The 21834-nt window shown below is 39.1% G+C and overlaps 1 pseudogene; it reads left to right on the top strand.

Moving 5' to 3' along the window:
• The first annotated feature begins 835 nt into the window (after positions 1-835).
• On the top strand, positions 836-1524 carry LOC107790036 (protein VACUOLELESS GAMETOPHYTES-like; annotated as a pseudogene).
• Positions 1525-21834: the final 20310 nt, after the last annotated feature.

Genomic DNA, 21834 nt, shown 5'->3' with positions numbered 1-21834 from the left:
AATTAGATAGACAACAAATTCTTGAAAGATTACTATTAGGTGCAATATTTATTGTTTAGTGTAGAGTCTATGGACAATGAGATGCATGCCTTAGTGACTTGGTGCAAAGTGTGGTTTAAGCGAGATGTAGCGTACAACTTATTTTCCACATTGATTGAGGGGATGTCTTTGTTCCCCTCAGTGAGACGTTTAAGCGAGAGGCATTGGCCTTGCTTCGATATTAGATATCACTTATTCAGGATATTGAATGTTGTTCAGTTAGCAAAGTTTAAGCATTGCCTACACTTTGTTTCCAGAAAGTTAATTTCTAAAAGAAAAATTGAAATGGTCGCAGCCAGAAAGTTAACTTTTAATTTTCTTTACTTTAAGAAGGAAGAAATAAACTAGTTGACAATTAAAACGTCTAATAACGTTAAACATAATATTTAGGAGCAATTTTTTTTTTTGAAATATCCCCCCCCCCCCCCCCAAAAAAAAAAAAAAAAAAGATTTGCTCCAAAAATGTAGAACGTAGGGTCAATAAGCAACTTGCTATAGTAGCACAAGCTGATCCAATCCAATTAAAGTCCTATTTCATCTTTGACTTTTTAATCACTCAACTTGCTTACGATATTTCAAATGTCCAAATTTGGAAGCACGAAGAGTCATTAGTCAACTCATTATACCCCGTAAAATTTTCCACAAACGTAAATTCCTTCACCCTAAATATTTGACTTTCATGTTACCAACTTGCCAAGATTTCTATATTTAACATGCTATGTATATCACTTACAGAATACTTAAAACCACACTAGTACTAAGTGTTTTACGAATAAGCAAAAAAAATTTAAAAAATATGAAGCATTTCAGCCACCCCCATTCCTTGGAACTCTCTGAAGTTCAAGAAACAAATGAGATAATCTGCTCAGGTTGTGAGAATAAACTTTCTGGCACTTCTTACAAGTTACAAATGCACCAAACCTAATTGTGAATTCACCCTTCACAAATCATGCTTCGAATTACCAAGAAAAATTCAACACAATTCCCATCCTAATCACCCTCTCACTTTATACCCTAGTCTACCCGAACGAGACTCAATTTATTTTGGTTGCAATGCATGTGGTGAAGAACCAAAAGCCATTGTTTACGAATGCCTCGATTGCAACTTTAGCCTCCATGCTAATTGTACTATCTCTTGGCCAGAAACTGTGACTCGTGAGTCGTGACGATCACCAACACTCTCTTACTCTATAATATCAATGGCCATTTCCTATTGATGATTATGTGCATCTCTTTTGCAAGGTGTGTGATGGACTTTGCAATGATAGCAAATGGCTCTATTATTGTGCCGAGTGTAAATTTAGAACTCACTTGAAATGCGCGACTGTTAAAAGAGAAGATGGTTCGAGCCTTGAGAGCGAAGATGAAGAGGAAGAGAATATGACTAAGGAGCAAAGATTGATGATGGCAACAATCAAAGCTCAAGGACAACAGACAAGGCATAATATAAAAGAACCACTATTTCAGTTACTACTACAATCCTAAATGGGATATTATCACTTTTAGCCCGTACCAGAAACTATTTACATTTAGTAGCCGAAAAAATGTATAAAATTTGTATAATTTTTATATATAACATACAAAATGTATATATATACAAAAATATACAAAATTTATATATTATTTCGACTATTATTTTTACAGCGGCTATACTGGAGTGTCAATATCAAGAAGAAATCGGGTTATTGATAACCATGATTTACTTCACTTTCCCAATAATTTGAAGAATAAATCAAGGAATGGAAATAACTAACAAAGAAAATATGAAATAGATTGATAATCACTCCCAAAATTACGGTTTAGAACTTTGAGAATAAAGTAAAGAATGATTGCATAAATTTCAATAATTATCCGATGAACTTACAAATGAGGACTCAATCCTTATATAAGAGTATACAATTTATAACGGTTTTTATACTTAATTCGGGCTGATTAATAGCATTAATTTTCTTGATTACCCATTTTTGTATATAACCGTAATGGAAGCGTTTAAGACTGAGGATTTCCCGTAATCACAATTATGTATCGATTTCCCTTCCTTATTTAAGACAGATTTGTGCACCTTCCTTCTTTAATGGTCTTTAATACATCCCGCCCCAATTTTTCTTCTTTCCAGCTATCAAAGCCGGTCGCTTTCCTAGAGAAATCCCGAGGGTATTTCTCCCCGTGCCTTCTTGAATTCTTTAACTCAATGCCACCTGTCACCTTTTTGATGGTCCACGTGTCATGCCTTTTTCTACTAATACAGATAGTCCCCCCACTTTCTGAATATTCTCAACAAAATATTCGGAAAGTGATAAGTATTTATGGCGGGAATTCTTTGCCGCCGTTTCTCGAGTATCATAATGCCTTCTTCAGAATCGATGTGACATACGTCATGTCTATTTAATTCCCAACCCACGTGGCTTACCCTGATTGGTTCTGCAGTTTCTCAATATTTTTAGGGTTTTTACTACGGCTGCTCCAGTCACGAAGTGATGGTTCTATTATGACAGTTCATAATGGCCAACCCGGATGGCGGTTGCTTCTTCTTATAAATACTTCATCACGCTTGATTTCCTGAAATCTTCTTCCTTCTTCTTTGCATTCATCTCCTTAACTTTGCAACATACTCCTCTATCTTTCTACTGTATTTTCTTTGTGAAATATGTCTTCTTCCGCACCAGATCCTCATAAAGGTTGTGATCGTCGATGATCTCTCTTTTTCTACTGCCCCTACTAGGAGTATGAGAGGTAGTCGATTATGCAGTCTTGGTTCATTATCTAATCGTAGTTCTACTCCTCAAAGTAGTTCTGTCAAGCCATCTCGTTCTAGGTCTAAAGCTTCTTCAACCCCTACGTCTTCTTCTAAGAGTATCAGAACGAACCCATGCGAGAACCTACAGTTTCTGAGATTGTTCCTCAAGAGTTTTCTTTTGTGTCAGACCGTGAAGCCATGAAAAATGAAGTTTCTTCTATAGCTTCTCTTAATCCTGCTGAACATTATCCAAGTTTGATTACTCCAGCACTTCTTTCTTTAGTTCGACGTGAATGTCATTGGAAACCAGATTTCCCAGGTTTAATTCCTGGTGCCAACCAAAGAATCACTTCTTACCATACTGGTTTTTCTTTCGTTTATACCTACCCCTTCACTTTAGGGTTTAAACCTCCTATAGTGATCAACGAGTTCTGTCGTTATTTTAACGTTTGCCTTGGCCAAATCGTTCCCATTGTGTGAAGAGCAGTGGCATGCATTCGTTATTTGTCGGATTTGGTTTCTCCTTTTACCTTCCGTCACCTGCTTCATATTTATTCTCCTAAGCTGTTTTGTGAGGGTAACTTTTTACTCGCGGCTAGAAGTAAAAGGGTTTTAGTCATCCCCGAGGATGATCGTGGCCGTAACTGGTACGCCCGTTTTGTTGCTGCCCCCTACCAGTAGATTAGTGAGTGAAGAAAACATGCCTTTTCCAGAAAAATAGAACTTTACAAGTAAGTTTTTCTTTTCTTTTTTGAATGTTTTGATTTCTTTTACATAGTCATATGTTTACTTTTTCAGAAACCATGGAAGTCTTCGAAGAAATTTCTGACTTCCGTGCTTGGGTAGAAAAAATGTTGACTGTTGCTCATATGGACAAAATATTTGGGAAATTTCTTTCACAGAAATTTGGTTGGAAAGTGAAAACTCGCGGTATTTTTTATTCTCGTGTTTTCTTTTCTTCTTTACTTGTTCATGTGTAACTTTTTCACCATCCCTTTCTTATTAGGGTTTGCCATTCGTGGCATCAGTCCCGCATCCGTTCCCTCAATCAGAAGTTTTATGAGTTCTGCACAAGAAACGATTTTGAGTGTTTCTTCCTCAAAGAGAAAAGCTACGGTAACCCGTGGGTCTGATGATGAAGAGGGTGCCGAAGAGGGTTCCTTGGTGAGAAAATCGTGTGTCAAAAGACGCGTGGTTTCAGATGATGAAGCCGCTGTTTTTCTTGATCCCCCCATCAAGTTCAATTCCATTCAGACTCGTTGATGAGCCAGAGAGTGTTATTTTAGAAATTTCTGATGAAAATGCTGGTAACTTAGCCAATCCCCCCTCTAGTCCCATTAAAAATCGCCCATGGTTTTGAGGTTGAAGAAGGACTCGAGCCTGTTTTCGAAGAGTTGCCACTTTCTTCCCTTCCAGTTTTGCCCACTGTTAACCCCCTGTGTCTTTACCTAGTATTGTTCCAATGGTTGCTCCCACTGCTCCTCCTCATGTACAAGCTGAGCCTTCTAGCAGCAGGCAGGATGTGAGAAAAGTCGTAATTGAAGTCCCCGAGGGTGGAAATATGTTGAGAAAATCGGGACAAACTGATGTGTGGCTGAAGCCGTTGTTAGGACCTGTGGAGAAGAAGAAGTTGGAGGGTCACAGTTCTTTGACTTTAATGAATGACATTGTTCATTCCTCTCTCAAGGTATAACTTTATTTATATTTCTTTCCTTTCTTTTTCTCATTTGTGACTCTTCTTCTTTCGCCTTTTTGGCAGATTAATTTGATAGGCACTGAGCTCATGAAAAGGATCTCTCGGACTGATCATCAATTAATTGAGTTGCACACCAAGGCTAACAACTAGAGAGAACAGTTTGAAGGTCTTCAATTGGAGAAGGACGTTCTTGTAGAGGAGAAAGGAGCTCTAGAACAACAACTGGGGATGGTCTCCGCTGAGTTAGCGATTTTAAAAGCTTTTTCTAGCCAAGTTGAGAAAGACAAAGATTGGTTGGAATCTTCCTTTGCTGAACAACATTCCAAGGATACTGAAGAGATACGGAGTTTGAAAGAACTCCTTAATCAAAAAAATGTTTACGCGGGTGATGTGGTTCAGATGCTTACCCAAGTTCAAGAAGACCTTCGTGCCTCTACAAATAAAGTTCAGTTCCTTGAAAGTTCTCTTGCTCCTTTGAAGACAACTTATGAAGCCTCAGAGGTAGAAAAAGAAGAATTGGAAGCTGAGATCGAGCAATGAGAGAAGGATTATGAAGCTCTTGAGGATAAGTCATCACTGGATGTTAGCCGGACTATTTTGAATACTTGTTTCGAGATTTTAACTGAAGTCAGCCATGAAGGTTTTGACCTTAATACTGAGATTGCTAAGGCCAGGGAAACAATTGAACAGACTCAGCAGCATCAAAGCTTTTCCACACCTGAAGACGAAGGTTCTAAGGGTGATGGAGATGGACTTACTCCCGGTGAAGCCGAAGGTTCTAAGGGTGATGGAGATGGACTTACTCCCGGTGAAGCTGATGTTCAACCCTCTTCTCCCGTTGATGATGCTCCTTAACTTTTCCCTTTTCTAGACATTTTTTTGAAAGTGTTTGTTTGTTGGTTTTTGTTTGGAACTCTCTTGTGTTTTTTGGGCAACTTTTGGAAGGTTTTACTGCCCTTGTCTTTTTTGGGGTTATGATATAAATACCGCCCATGTTCGTTGGGGTTATAAATATCTTTGTTTATTTTGTCACATATTATGCTTTTTGCATTTGAGCTCACTCTTGCACTTAAAATGCTTTAATAGACCGTGACTTCGATATACATGATTTTTTTTATAAAAGAGGGCCCTTTTATATTAATGACACTGATGAAGATGGCGTCTCATCTTCATATTGGTGCAAATATATGAAACATGAAGTAGATATGAAAAGAGAAATAATTTGAGGAAGTTTTATTTTTTGAACTCTCAAGTGAATAAATTATGTACATTATTTTCATAACTGTTCATAAAACACTTTCATAACTGCTTTCATTGTAGCAAATTTATAAATTCGGGTCTATTTTCCCGCGACTAAATTTACGGCCTCAACCTAGAAGCTCGTGGGAATATCTTGCATCCTTTTTGCGAGTTTGAACTCCTTTGAAAACATTTTAAGGGTTTCTTCAAGGTTTTAATTTAGGCTGAACTATGCCCTTGGTATACATCTTTCTTCCTTGTGTAACCTTCTATATGCATAGTCCCCCCAGTGTTAGAGCATTGAAGTATGAAATCTTGAACACTGGATCAACACCTTTCTTTTGGTCCTTTTACTGAAAAGGAAAATACAAAATAGGACTCGGAGATAACTTTTTAGATCATGACTGCACAACCCTTTTTCCATCAGAAAAGTTGTAACCTAGACCGGGAATATTTTAGTATTCTGTGTGTCTTTCAGGTCTAATATTATCATTTAGTACCATGCCAACTTTTTACCTATCATCTAAAATGGTTAGTAAAATTCAAATGAACGAAATAAAATCAAACTTTGCGTGATACCTGACCGTGGGTATTAACCTCACTTGGACCCATTTTGAGAAATAATATGGTAAAACTAACAGAAACCATACCTTTCCTTTAGCTTGAGGCAACGACCCTACTATGTCCATGCCCCATTTCATGAAGGGCCATGGAGAAATAACTGAATGAAACAGCTCCGCCGGTCGATGCATGTTATTGGCATATCGTTAACATTTATCGCACCTGACCACAAAGTTTTCTGCTTCTTCCATTTTTGGCCAATAATATCCTGCCCTTATTAATATTTTCACCAACGATCTTCCCCCGACGTGGTTTCCGCAATGCCCCTTATGTATTTCTATCATTACATACTCCGTTTATGATGGTCCAAGGCACCTTGCTAAAAGTTCACCAAACATTTTACGATATAAATTTCCACGAATTAAGCAGTACCAGGCAGCTTTCATCCGTAACAATTAGGATATCTTCTTATCATCAAGCAAGATACCATACTGCAAAAAGTTCACAAATTCGTTTCTCCAATCCCAAGTTAAATTATTGAAATTTACCTCACTCTTGGTTTGATCGAGTGCTGAATGAAACAAATGTATCACAATGGCATTTTCTACATTTGTTGCATCTGTGACAGATGCGAGATTTGCCAACGCGTCTGCTTCTGCATTTTCCTCCCTGGGTATTTGCAAGGCTTTCCATGTCTGAAATTGTCTAAGCAATTCTCGTACCTTTTCGAGGTATTGCTACATTCGCGTATCTCTTGCCATGTAAGTCCCTTGCATTTGATTAACCACCAGCTGCGAATCACTTTTGATCGCAATTTATGTGATACCAAGTTCTTGTGCCAGCTCCAAGCATGCAATCACAACATCATACCCTACCTCATTGTTAGTGATTGGATACTATTTTATTGTCTGTCTTATGACTTCACCTGAGGGTGGAATTAAAACAATACCTAAACCTTCTCCTTTAACATTTGAGGAACCATCAGTAAATATGGTCCAAGTCTCCGGATTAGCTCCGGTAAACACTTGTAGTTCTTTTTCTGCTCCAAGAACTAAGTTCGTGCTAAAATCCGCTACAAAATCTGCTAACACCTGCGATTTTATTGCAGTTCTAGGCTGATATATGATATCATACTCACTAAGTTCTATTGACCATTTAGCTAATCTACCTGATAATACGTGTTTATGTAGTATGTTTCTTAGTGGGAAAGCAATTATAAGAAATAGGATGACACTGAAAGTAAGCTCGTAATTTTCTTGATGCCATAATTAAAGCTAAATCAAGCTTTTCTAGATGTGGATATCGTGTCTCAGCATCTAGTAAAGACTTACTAATATAATAAATTGGGGATTGTTTACCTTTATCTTCACGTACCAACACAATACTTATTGCTACTTCTGACACAACTAGGTAAATGAGCAATCTTTTACTGTCTTTTGGTTTGGCTAACACATACGGATTTGACAAATATGACTTTAGGTCCTTTAGAGCGTGTCGACACTCGTCATTCCATTCAAACTGATTTTGCTTTTTCAACACTGACAAGAATTTAAAACTTTTCTATGATGACTTTGATATAAATCTTTCCGGAGCTGCTATCCTGTTTGTTAATCTCCGCACTTCTTTCTTGCTCGTGAGTATATATGGTATTTCCTCAATAGCTTTGATCTATGCGTGATTCACTTTAATACCTCTGTTAGAAAAATCAAAACCTAAAAAATTACCCGAGGCCACGCCAAAAGCGCACATTTTAGGGTTTAACTTCATATTGTACTTGCGGAGAACCTCAAAGGTGTCAGATAAGTGTTGAAAATGATCCTCCACCTGTGTTGACTTGACCAATATATCGTCTATGAAGACTTCCATGTTTTTTCCAAGTGTTCTTGAAACATTATAGTCACCAATCTTTGATATGTGGCTCCAGCATTTTTCAAGCCAAATGGCATGACTTTGTAACAATAAGTTCCTCTGTTTGTGATAAACAAAGCTTTTTCTTCATCTACAGGGTTCATTTTTATCTGGTTATATCCTGAATATGCATCTAAAAAACTTAAAAGCTCATGTCCTGTAGTAGAATCGATTAACTAATCTATATGCGGTAAAGGAAATGAATCTTTAAGACAAACCTTATTTAAATCAGTATAGTCTACGCAAACTCGCCATTTTTCATTTTTTTTGGAACCACAACGGTATTAGCTAACAAGTCAGGGTATTTTACCTCTCATATTGAACCAATTTTCAAAGCTTTTGTACCTCATCTTAGATCACTTGATTTTTGAAGGACCCTTGCTTCTTTTTCTTTTTCTTGACAGATGAGTGTAATGGATCCTCATTTAGCTTATAAGTCATCACCTCCAGTGGTATACCTGTCATATCTGAGTGCGACCAAGCAAAGCAATTTACGTTAGTATGTAAAAATTCAATTAACTTACTTTTCATTTCTGGGCTCAAATTTGCTATGATGTAAACTTTTCTGTCTGGCCAGTGGACAAATAATATTACAACTTCGAGCTCCTCAATGGTTGTTTAAATGTTCTCATTTCTCAGGCTCTTGAATCACATCGGGTCTCGAGTCGACATCAGTATTCCCTTGCACGTCTTCAGTTGAGGTTTTAACAGCAATGTGCTCAACTTAACTCTTTAATTTCTATTTCACATTTGTATCATTGGGTACTGTGCTTGCAATCACCACCGAGTTGATACTTCGTGAAGCTTGTTGGTCTCCGCGGATTTGACGGATTCCCCACTGTGAAGGAAATTTTATAACTTGATGCAATGTGGATGGGACAACGTCCATATCATGAATCCATGGTATTCCCAGAATTATATTATAGGCCATGTTCGCGTCTATCACCTGGAACTTTGTATCCTTGATGACCCCTTCTGCAAATGTGGTAAGTACAACTTCTCATTTCGTAACAACGCTTGAATTATCAAATCCGGACAAGGATCGTGCTTTTGGTATGACTTTATCAGTAGCTTGTATTTCATTTACCACCCTCAGTAAAATGATGTTCATTGAGCTATCTGGATCAATCAAAACTCATTTTATATTAGTATCATATACAAGTAAAGATATTACTAGTGCACCGTTGTGAGGAATCATCAAGCCATTCGCGTCTTCATCGTCGAATGTTATACTGTCGCTATCCAAGACTTGGCGGACTCGCTTTCCGTGAGTGACAATGACTTTTGATGTTTTTTACACGGCTGTATATGTTACTCCATTGACCTTATCTCCTCCAGTTATGACATTGACTGTTCTTTTTTGGTGATGGGGTTTTTGGGGGTTCCTGTATGTTCTTCAGGTATGATTTTCTCCCTTTCTTACTAAACAGATCAGTAAGGTAGCATTGCTTCAATAAATGTTTGACCTCTCCTTGCAAAAGCCTACAATCTGATGTTCTATGGCCATGATAATTATGAAACTCACACGAGAAATCTGTTTTTTTTTTCCAGATCTGATCTCATATCTTTTTGCCATCGCACCTTATCTCCCATACCTCTTAAAACAGTCACTAATTCAGAGGTGCTAATGTTAAAGCTGTAATCCCATATTCTTGCTTTCGTACCAGAATTATTGCTTCAGGAATCCCGCTCCTTTTTGAACTTGGATGAAGAACTCGCGTCTTTTGTTATTGATCTTGAATCAAATCGTGCATTCTCCTGTTTATATTGTGAATCTCACCTCGGAGGTCCCGCGTATGGCTCGTACCTATTTTTACCGGACCTCCTTTCTGATTTTGAGCGTCCCGAACTTGGTCTTTCTTCTACCCTTGGCTGTGCGACTGTATCTTCTTCTATTCGCAGCTTCGCATTGTATTTATTGTACACATCGTTCCAAGTTGTTGTAGGAAATTCTCGCGAACTTTCTTTCAAACTCCTCGTGGCTTCTGATCTTTTCTTGTTCAAGTTGCTCGCGAATGCCATAGCCGCCCAGTTATCAGTTACTCAAGGCAACATCATCCTTTCCCGTTGGAATCTATCTACTAATTCCCTGAGCAGTTCTATACTTCCTTGTTTAACCTTAAAGATGTCCTCCATCCTTTTTTCAACTTTTTGAGCTCTCGAATATGCTTTTATAAATGAATCTGCAAGCTCAGCAAAAGAATCAATAGAATTTTCAGATAAAAGAGAATACCACGTTAACGCTCCTTTTGTGAGTGTTTCCCCAAACTTTTTAACCAAAAATGATTCGATTTCATGCTTGGTTAAATCATTGCCTTTGATGCCGGTAGTGAACGCGATTACATGATCACGAGGGTCAGTTGTTCCATCATATTTGGGAATACCAGACATTTTAAACTTTTTGGGAATTGGTAAAGGTGCTGCACTTGGCTTCCATGGTTGCTGTGAATACTTGTCAATATTCACATCTTTGATCACGGGAGGCACGCCAGGTATTTGCTCTATACAATCATTTTGCTCCTTCAACTGTTTCTGCAAAGTTAGCACTAAACTTTGTAAATTAGAATTATTTGGTGTACCTGACTCTCCATCACAAGATTCATTGGGAATTTCTCCACTTCCAGAGTTATCAAGCCCTGAACGCAGGTTCTTCAAAGTTATTGTATTAATTGGTGGAGGAGTTTGCGTTGCATTGGGTAACCCTCTGACAAAAGCCTGTAGTGCACTGTTCACATGTTCTGCAATCAATTGCTTTAGAGCATCCTGCTCCTCGGTTTGATCATCACCCTGCTGATCATCAGCGCGTGCGAAGCAGACCTTTCAGGTGAACTTCCACAGGATTCCTGAGGGGATCTTGTAGGTGTGTGGTGTGGTGGAGTTCCACCTTGTTGGTTCACCTGGTTGTTCTCGTTAACAGTTGTTGATACCCATTTTTTCCCTCATAGTTTCCAAATATATATATATATATATATATATATATATATACCTTCAAAATAGCGCATATGCATCATCATTTGATTTACAAGCATATACAAGTATTTTTTCATAATTTTTCATAATTTTTAAAGGCTTTAAATCAATTTATTTTTGTATTTTATTATATAAATATCCAATAATTACCCTACAAATTATTTTTTATGATGATTTAATCATCTAAACTTATCATTTAAACCCATATAAGGTTTTAAATATTTTTAGTGCATTTATTATACTTACATTTGCATTTTTCAGGGCTAAATTGCATATTTTTGCAATAATAGCCCATATGTACATATAATTACATAATTTATACAAAAAATAACTTTTTATATTTTTATAATGTTAAATAATTGTTTTTAATCATTTGCATGCTCAAATGATATTTTTGATATTTATCTATCATTTTTATAAATTATTTATTTGTTAAAATTGAGTATTTAAAATCTGGCCCTAATTTCATAACTAATTTCGGACCTAACTACCCAAACCTAGCCCAATTACCCCAAGCCCAAACTTATTAGCCCAGTATCCATACCCATTTAATTAATCCGACCCAACCCCTGCTCAAATCCCAGTCATTGATAAAAAATGATCAACGGCTCACAAACGCCTCCCCTTTTTCCTTATATCACCCGTCCTCAAACCCTAACCCCATTCCTCCAAACCCGCCGCCTCTCTACTCTCTCCCCTCTGAAGAACCCTGGCCCGCCGCCTCACAAAAACTCCTCTCCTAATCCCGCTTCTAATGGGATTTTCTTCCCATTCACTTACCATTTTAATATATTTCCATTATTGGGTGATTCTATACGGTATTACCTAGTACTTACCTAAACATGGCAAGTACTCTTACTTTGATTCTGTCCTATTTAACTTTCGTCTCTTGAATCTGGACGATATTGTGTCCAAACACGTTATTTTGTACCGTGTGAGTCCGATTTGTTCGTATCTTGCTGATTCATACTTAACCCTAAGGGTGGGGTTTACATATTCTCTTTGATTCGAACCGAAATTGGTTCAAGCTTTAATTTTAAGTACTATCTCGTCTATATTCGCCTTATTATGTATGAATTTGTCTATTTCTGTCGATTATTTTTACTTGCCCTAAATCAGGGTTTCAGATCCTTTTTATTTGAACCAAATCTGGTTCGATTCTGTGTTTTGTGAATAATATTCATGTCTATGTTCATTTTATACAATATATGACTCTTTGCCTTTATTTTCTGCCGATTTTGTGGAGTTTACCTAAAAACTAGGGTTTCAAATTTTTTCTTCTTTACTGATTATTTGAATTAATTATATTTCCATATTTATGTGTTTAGTTCCTACACTATTTAAACCCCTCCCCACTCCCCTTTGGGGAAGTTCAAAAAAAAAAGAAAAACAATCATTAAACAGCTATAAAACTAAAGCTGTATACTCCTTACTCTTGAATAATCTTGTTCTGTACTCTGGTTCCCAGTCGACTGAAAGCCAAGGCCAGAAATTCTGAGTTCTTGCTCTTTGGGTGATATTCACAATACTAAGGGATTCCTTTCTTTCTTGTTTCATTTTAACTGGTGAGTTACCAAGCCTTTACCATTTCATTCTGATTTATCTGTCATTTCTTTTAATGTGTTACTTCAATTAGACTCAGCTAACCTAAATGCCATTACGTTCGTAGTTTGAGACATGTTTAGACCTACTTTGAGTTGATTAATTTGATTCTGCCTAACCTATATGTCACTGATAGCCACCTCTTGAAGTTTAAGTTTGTTATTATCCCGGTCTTTGAACATGCTCTCATATCTCCTTCTATGGATTAGTTAACTAGGTATGGATGTATTCATTAATAGGATAACAAGTTTGTTTCTGAATTCACTATAATGTGGCCCACTTGATCCTATTTTCATCATATCTTGACATCTCTAGTGATTGCCCTAATTAGTTTTCAGCATGTTATGGTCTATTGCCAATTGATATGATTTCTTCTTATGACACTAGTTTCTGCACTTAGCCTAATCAGAATTCTCTTTTACCACTATAAATCTATCTTGTAACTTGCCTTGTTAGCATGTGATTGAATTCATTTCCTGAAACTTGATTAAGTTTGCCTTAAGTTTAAGCATGTCTGTTATTTGTTTTTATATGCTCAATTGATTCTGTCCTTCAGCAGAATCCCTTGACTTCATTCTATTCCTTTACTATCTGGTCCTTATGAATTCTTATCCTTAGCCGGCTGAAAGCCAAGTCTACTTAGATTCTATCCTTTGACCTCCCTAGTGTGAGCACTGCTCAGGGTTCATTTGAGACCCTTGTGAACTCTGACACACTAGGACCTGATCTCTAGTCTTTCCTCTGAATTATTTCTGATCAACCTCCCTAGTGTGAGCACTGCCCTGGGTTCTTGAAGCCCTTGGGAACTCTAACACACTAGGGTCTTGGGTTCTGTATGCTCAGCCTTGATATATGCTCATTGGGTGAATCACCTAACAATTAGCTCTTTTGTATCTATGAATATGAAATTTTGGAGTTATTGTGAATTGTGAGAATGAATGCCTGGCCTGTCCAGGTGTATTTGGGCCTGCTGTAGGATCCCTATAGCTATATCTATTATGTAATTTACTATATTCATTCTGGGTCTGTAATAATTATTGAATAATATTTTGGGGTATTAGTAAAATTTGGAAAGGGATTTTTATCTTACTTGCAACAAGTTGGGTAGAGATCATGCCTATAGGTTCGATAATGTGTTATTATATGTCGTGTGTTAGAAATCATGCCTATAGGTACTTTGTTATGTTCAGTCATCATATGCTAGCAGCCCTGCCTATAGGTTCAATACTTGGTTCAATTGTGTTCTATTTCTGCTTGTTAGAGACCATGCTTATAGGAAATGGTGTGATTCAATGTATGTGCAAAAATTCGGTTTACATGCTGCCTTATTCTAGAAACCATGCCTATAGGATCTAAAACTGGACCGAATTGTAGAAAGCATGCTTATAGGTTTGAATCAGTTTATTTATCATTTTGCCCGTTGGTTCAGGAGTTTTTCAAACACTGTGCTACTATCCTCATTAGAAAACATGCCTATAGGATCAAAACAAGTGATTCTGGATATGCTTCTGTGATTGCCACTATATTCTATCGCACAAAACATCTAGACATCATGCTAGTAGGTTTAATCTCATTATGTTAAAGATCAGTAGGCAAATTTATGTAGGTCTTGGTAATCGTATTAAGAAACTAGCTTTTGAGTACAACTGTCTGATCATTCGTTCAGTATCACGTAGAGATCCTGCCTATAGGATTCTACAATTTTCCAATTAATAAAACCTGTTAGTGCTAATCAGTTTGGCGTGCATTTGATGTCTAAATGCGGATGGTAACTTGAGCCCATACTTGTTTCTATTTGAAAGTTCTAACTATTTTTGTATGTCGCCTAGTTTTCTCATTTTGAGCAACCTAAGTTAAGGTCTAGAACTACCCTGAAATAGAGGTCCAAATGCCTCCTGGACAATAGGCATAGGACGGGTAGTGCACACATAGTGTACGACTTAGAATCAAATAGAGCGCTTTAGGTAGACAACTTAAAGATAGTAATCGGGTAGTAGGAGATGATAGTCTGTGCCCACTGAATAATATGAGTAACACCCCGTCTTGAGGGAGTTACGAAGTATTATTTATGTTGCACGGGGTGATCCTTTAGGCTAAAAAACTTATGACCCCCCCATTCCTGTTAAAATAGTTCTTTCTTTGTCCAAATTGTTTCTTTTCTCTTAGACTAATTCACATGATTTGAGTTCGGCCGGGACCCACCGTTGTGGACCTCGAGGAGTGCCTAACACCTTCTCCTTGAGGTAATTTGAGCCCTTACCCAATCTTTGGTAATGCAAACTAGTAAACCTGAGTCATTTGCAAATAGGTTCCCTAACGCACCTTAATCCGTTAGGTGACGACTCTCTCTTTTAAAAACCTTTCCTTTTAAAAGTGTTATCAACGTCAACTCCCGATTTCGCGAGAAAGAGGGGCGTGATAGCATGGCGACTCTGCTGGGGAAATCCTTAGGCTCTTACCATAATGAACTTGGTCTATGTGAATTAGTCTCCCTCGATAAGCGTGTCTTTATTATTTTATGCTCAAATTCACCATTTATTTGCTTCATGCACACTCCCTTCCCTATTTTTCCTTTTACATGAATTTACATGCAAATTTTCGTTTAACCTTGTTCGCTGGCTTCAATCTTTATGTCTTTCCCAATCCCTACCCCTTTTAACGCTTTATTATAATTTTTCCTTTATGCGAACTAACTCCTTTTTTTTTCTTTCTTTCCTGTCTTTACATTTATTAAATACCGCATTTATCGCTTTTATCATGCAAAATACTTGACAAGGTGTTGTTTTATTTTTTGCATAATTACATGCTCTGCATCATATTCTACTCGTGCACAATTAATACTATAGCGGCACTTGATGAGTGTCTGCGCTCTTCCTATATTACCCTTTTTAAATTTGGAAAGGCTTATTTGCGGTAAAACTAGTCGATCAGTGGTGCAGTCGACAGTTCCGTGCCTTTGCCTCTCAAGTTGTCCGCTTGAGGGTACCAGTCTAAACTTCTATAGAAAACCCTACTCTGATGTTAACTGTGCATGCATCATGTCCAAATCTAGCATGAGTTAGAATGTTATCCGCATAATAAATCTCTAAGGAAAGCCTTGTCCAAAGTCCATAAGGATTTCCATAGTCCCAACGGGCACGATCTTGATATGTGCATTATTTGGAGAAAACATGCCGATATGCTAATCATTAATGTGTAAGTAGTCAAACCCGGAGGGGGAAATGAAATGAGGCAGTTATCGGCATCAAGTTTCTCCAAATCGATGTGTCGCTAGGCCTACCTCAGGTACAATGAGGTCCCCAAAATTAGGACAGAATTTATAATTCCGCAATACATGTTTAAATACTGCAAATATCCTTCCATAATCCCTTACTGACTTGTTTACCTTTTTGTTTTTCTTTTTTTCTTTGTTTATTCCCATCCCCTAAGGTTGGTTCTTGCATACTGGCATCATCAGCGTATCATACTAGATCCAGAGGCCCTCCACCACCTCCTCCTCTGAGTGATCCTAAAAGTAAGGGAAAGGCTAAGATGGATAACATGAGTGGTATCAGGAAAGATAACGCTACGCATGCGGAAAATGTTGAAACTTCAGATGGTCGGAGTACTCCGGCACAGAATGATTTGGTTCTACGGTTGGAGCAGAAAATACTGGAATTGCAAGGGGAACTTGAGCAGGTCCGCAACTTGGAAAACCTCTCCCTCACCTTAAACATCCCGAATATTAACCAACCGAACGCCCAAAACCCAAAACCTTCTCAAAACACACCAAACCAACATCCACAAAACCCTCTCGCACCTCATCAATACGCCACACCTCCTCAAAATCCTAACCCTCCGCCAGTGCCAACTCCTCCTCAACACCAATATCTTCCGACTCAGTATCCACAAACTACTACCTACCATATTCCTCAAAATACACCGCAACCTACCCCCGATCCGCAGAACTCAACCAATGATCATCACTACACCCAAATCCATGGTATCCACCAAAGTAACCCCATATACGTAGAAACTCTTCCTCACCCCACTCAACAAAACCCATACATACCAGAATCCGCCGAGAAGGACCTGTGCATCGAGAATATGGAAGAGGAACTTAAGAAGATCACAAGCCGAGTCCAGGGTGTCGAATGAGGTAAAGGCATTGAGGGTTTGAACTATGAAGATATTGGTATTCATCCAGATGTAGAACTGCCGGAGGGTTACTAACCTCCCAAGTTTGAGATGTTTGATGTAACAGGTGACCCAACGGTGCATCTAAAGACATACTGTGACAAACTCGTAGGAGTTGGAAAAGATGAAAGGATTCTCATGAAACTGTTCATGAGAAGCCTCACTGGATACGCCCTATCATGGTACATCAGCCAAAATCCAAAGAAATGGGTTAATTGGGTAGGCATGGCATCAGATTTCATGGATCGGTTCAGGTTTAACACAGAAAACGCACCAGATGTTTTCTATATTCAAAATCTCAAGAAGAAGCCAACGGAAACTTTTCACGAGTATACTACTCGGTGGAGGTCTAAAGCTTCAAAAGTAAGGCAAGCACTGGAAGAAGAACAGATGAATAAGTTCTTCGTCAGAGCTCATGATCTGCAATACTACGAAAGATTGATGGTTATTGAAAACCATAAATTTTCTGATATCATCAAGTTGGGAGAGAGAATAGAAGAAGGGATCAAAAGCGGAATGGTGACAAATTTTGAAGCACTCCAAGACACAAATAAGGCCCTGCAGTTAGGAGGTATCTCCAAGAAGAAAGAAGTAGGTGCAGTAATGGTAGCCCAAGGTCTGAAGTGTCCTCTCACATACCAAACACCTCCACCCACATATCAGCCTTCACCTCCCAGATACCAACAACCCGCCACCAGTTACCATACCTATAACACCCAACCCGCATACTACCACTCACCACCAGCCCGCCAAAACTACTAAAAACCTAGACCGAATTTCGACCGCAGACCACCCAGACAATACACCCCAATTGCTGAACCTGTAGATCAATTGTACGAGAGACTGAAGGTTGCCGGTTGTATCACTCCCATTCTCATTGTCGCCATGGAAAATTCCTCTCAATGGGTCAATCTAAATAAGACATGTGCCTATCACTCAGGCATGAAAGGTCATACTATTGATGAGTGTCGTACTTTGAAGGATAAGATTTAGACATTAATTGACACCAAAGTCATACATGTAAAAGAGGCTGCACCCAATGTCCGTAATAATCCTCTCCCTGATCAGAGGGGCAGAGGGGTAAACATGATAGAGAACGATGAAGAATGGGACTCAGAGGGGTCAATTGGACTCATTCGATAAGGGGATAATCCTGAAATATCTCTAGTCACTCTCACACCTATCATGGTACAAACTCAGGCACCAATTGAAGTTGAGGTAGCTACACCAACTCTGTTTGACGTTGAAGTAACAACACCCTTCACCGTGATGGTAGCACCTACACCGTCTTATAAGTCTAAAGCTATACCATGGATTATGTTGAAGAATCAAGAAGGAAAGGAAAGGGGAAAATGGAAGAAACTGGTGCAGCACAAGGTATGACCAGAACTGGTAGGGTTTACACGCCCGAGCATTTGGGGGGAACAAGTAAAGAAGCCGCTTCCAAGCAGCCCATCATTAAAACTGACCCGGATGATCTTTGGAGAAAGGTGTAAGCAAAGGAGTATTCTGTGGTTGATCATTTGAACAAAACCCCTGCTCATATATCCATTCTATAACTACTACAGAATTCTGAGGCACACAGGAACGCGTTGATGAAAGTGTTGAATGAGGCTTGTGTACCCAATAACAGAGATGGCCAATATGGTAGGACAAGTGTTGGAAAGCCACACGATTACTTTTCATGAAGACGAGCTACCAATGACTTAGTCACAACAGGGCACTGCATATCACAGTGCAATTTGAGGATAAGTTCATTGCCAGAGTCCTGATAGATGGGGGTTCGAGTCTTAACATATGTCCACTAACTACTCTGAAAAGATTGGGTAAAGGCCTGCACGAGATACTAGCAGGAAGTATGAATGTGAAAGCATTTGATGGGTCTCAAAGGGCCACAATTGGGGAAACCAACCTCAGCCTACAGATAGGCCCAACTTGGTTTGATGTTAAGTTTCAAGTATTGGACATATCTGATACCTAAAACCTATTGTTGGGACGACCTTGGATATATGCCGTTGGGGCCGTAACTTCTACTCTACGTCAGGTCGTGAAGTTTGAATGAAACTATCAGGAAGTGATCATCCATGGGGACGAAAGTAATCCCATTTACACCAGTCAATCTATTCCGATCATCGAGAATAGAAAGAAGTTGGGTGGAGAAACATACCATCGCATCGAGCACGTCAACGCAATTGAAAAGGACAAATGAATGGAGCCGTGGAGGCCGCCAACAAAAATATTAAGAAGATACTAAGGAAAATGGTAGAGAATAACAAGAAGTGGCACGAGAAGTTACCATTTGCCTTATTGGGATACCGCACCACAGTCCGCATGTCAACCGGGGAAACTCCTTACCTATTGGTCTACTGTACTGAAGCTGTCATTCCCACCGAGGTAGAAATTCCCTCCCTAAGAATTATACAAGAAGTTGAACTCAGTGACGCATAATGGATAAGGAGCCGCTATGAACAATTAGCTCTCATTGACGGGAAAAGAATGAATGCAGTGTGTCATGGTCAATTTTATCAGAACAGAATGTCTAGAGCTTTCAACAAAAGGGTCAAACCTAGACAGTTCGCACCGGGGCAGCTAGTGTTAAGACGAATCTTTCCACATCAGGATGAAGCCAAAGGAAAATTCTCACCCAACTGGCAATAACCCTATATGGTTCATAGAGTACTAACAGGAGGAGCGCTCATACTCGCAGAAATGGATGGAGAGGGCCAAAGCCTATCAACCCGAAATCACTTAAAATATACTATGTTTAAAGCTGTTTACATTTATGCAATTGATGTAACTGAACTATGCTTGACCTGATTCCCATTTAAGAGGGGATACGTAGGCAGCCCTATGGGTTCGGTCAGAATTCAATAAAATTTTCATTTTCCCCACAATCAGAAACTGGGGCAGAATTTTGAGGAGGACCCTCAAAATTCTGGGGCAAGCTCAGCCAACGGCACCGTATGCGGAATAGCCAGAAATTCGTCTAGGTAACTGGGGCAGAATTTTGAACAGGATTCCAATGCGGAGCGGAGCAGACAAAGGCACGAACCAACCTCCCCCGCAAAACTCACGATTTTTCTTTGAATGCAGGAACAAGAGATAGTCGCTAGTACGTGCGCGCCTTAGAATCACTGTCTTCACAACAACAAGGCTACCGAACTCATCCACAGCTAAGAAATGCTCCGCTATCACTTATTATTTATTCACTGCATGAGACTAAGTATTGTCTCAAATCTTGCATGAGGCTAAGCCCTGCCTCCTCAAATGCATAAGGCTAAGCATTGCCTTCCATTTGCATGAGACTAAGCATTGTCTCAAATCTTTCATGAGGCTAAGCCCTGCCTCCTCAACTGCATAGGGCTAAGCATTGCTTTCCATTTGCATGAGACTAAGCATTGTCTCAAATCTTGTATGAGGCTAAGCCTTGCCTCCTCAACTGCATAAGTCTAAGCATTGCCTTCCATTTGTATGAGACTAAGCATTGTCTCCATCCTGCATGAGGCTAAGCCCTGCCTCCTCAACTACATAAAGCTAAGCATTGCCTTCCATTTGCATGAGACTAAGCATTGTCTCCATCTTGCATGAGGCTAAGCCCTGCCTCCTCAACTACATAAGGCTAAACATTGCCTTCCATTTGCATGAGACTAAGCACTGTCTCCATCCTGCATGAGGATAAGCCCTGCCTCCTCAACTGCATAAGGCTAAGAATTGCCTTCCATTTGCATGAGACTAAGCATTGACTCCATCTTGCATGCGGCTAAGCCCTGCCTCCTCAACCGCATAAGGCTAAGCATTGCCTTCCATTTGCATGAGACTAAGCATTGTCTCAAATATTGCATGAGGCTAAGCCCTGCCTTCTCAACTTCATAAGGCTAAGCATTGCCTTCCCCTTGCATGAGACCAAGCACTGTCTCCATCTTGCATGAGGCTAATCCGTACCTCCTCAACTGCACAAGGCTAAGCATTGCCTTCTCATTGCATGAGACTAATCATTGTCTCTCCTTGCATAACCACAAATGTTGCTCTACTCCAAACCTTGCATTATTCTCTTTTCTTGGGACTAAGCTCTGCTCCCGACTCTACACAGGACTAAGCTCTGTTTTGTTTTATCTCAGGCATCATATCTCTGCATCTCATGGGCTAATAGATAGCCAATTTGTCCGAAGGCGTCATAGTCCGAAGGCATCATCCTCATAGCCGAGAGACACCATGCCATGGCCTGAGGATCTCTTAATCTTGCACATCATTATTCAAAGGCATCGTGGTTCAGAGGCACCATCTTCATAGCCTGAGAACATCATTTCATAGCCTGCGAATCCTTTACCGCACAATTCATGGCCCGATACATCATGGTCTAAGGATGTCATCCTCACCTTCCAAGGACGATCTCCATGGTCCAAAGGTAATTTTCATCATGTTTAAATTTATGCAATAATCTGCATGCATGCATTGTATTATGAGTTTGCAGGTAATCGGGGAAGTAACCGTTCTCATAACGGGAGCAATCTTCGCTCCAATTTCCATTCAACGTTCATATCCTTCAATTATTTCAAACGCAACAGACCATCGTCTGTTACTTATTCTCACATTATGCCCACTCAAATATCCGTAACCATTCTCAACCTGTCATATCCAGAATATTCAGTCCATTCTTACAACAATTCCATCGGTTTATTCCACCGTCGGATCCAGAACTACACATGGCCTGAAACCTGTAAAACCAGGGATATGTAGGCAGCTGAGAGACCAGGGTGTGGCCTATATTTTTCAAAACACCCAATTCGGTCAAAATTGGTCATCATTTCTTTACCCAACAACTCTTTCATCCTTCCCGGGTAAAGAGGGGTAACTGTTGATACCCAATTTTCCCTCATATTTTTCAAATATATATTTATACTTTCAA

The sequence above is a fragment of the Nicotiana tabacum genome, chromosome 19, assembly GCF_000715075.1.
Source record: "Nicotiana tabacum cultivar K326 chromosome 19, ASM71507v2, whole genome shotgun sequence".
Lineage (NCBI taxonomy): Eukaryota > Viridiplantae > Streptophyta > Magnoliopsida > Solanales > Solanaceae > Nicotiana > Nicotiana tabacum.
The sequence above is the reverse complement of the archived record's forward strand: the minus strand, read 5'-3'. Positions and strand labels throughout refer to the sequence as shown.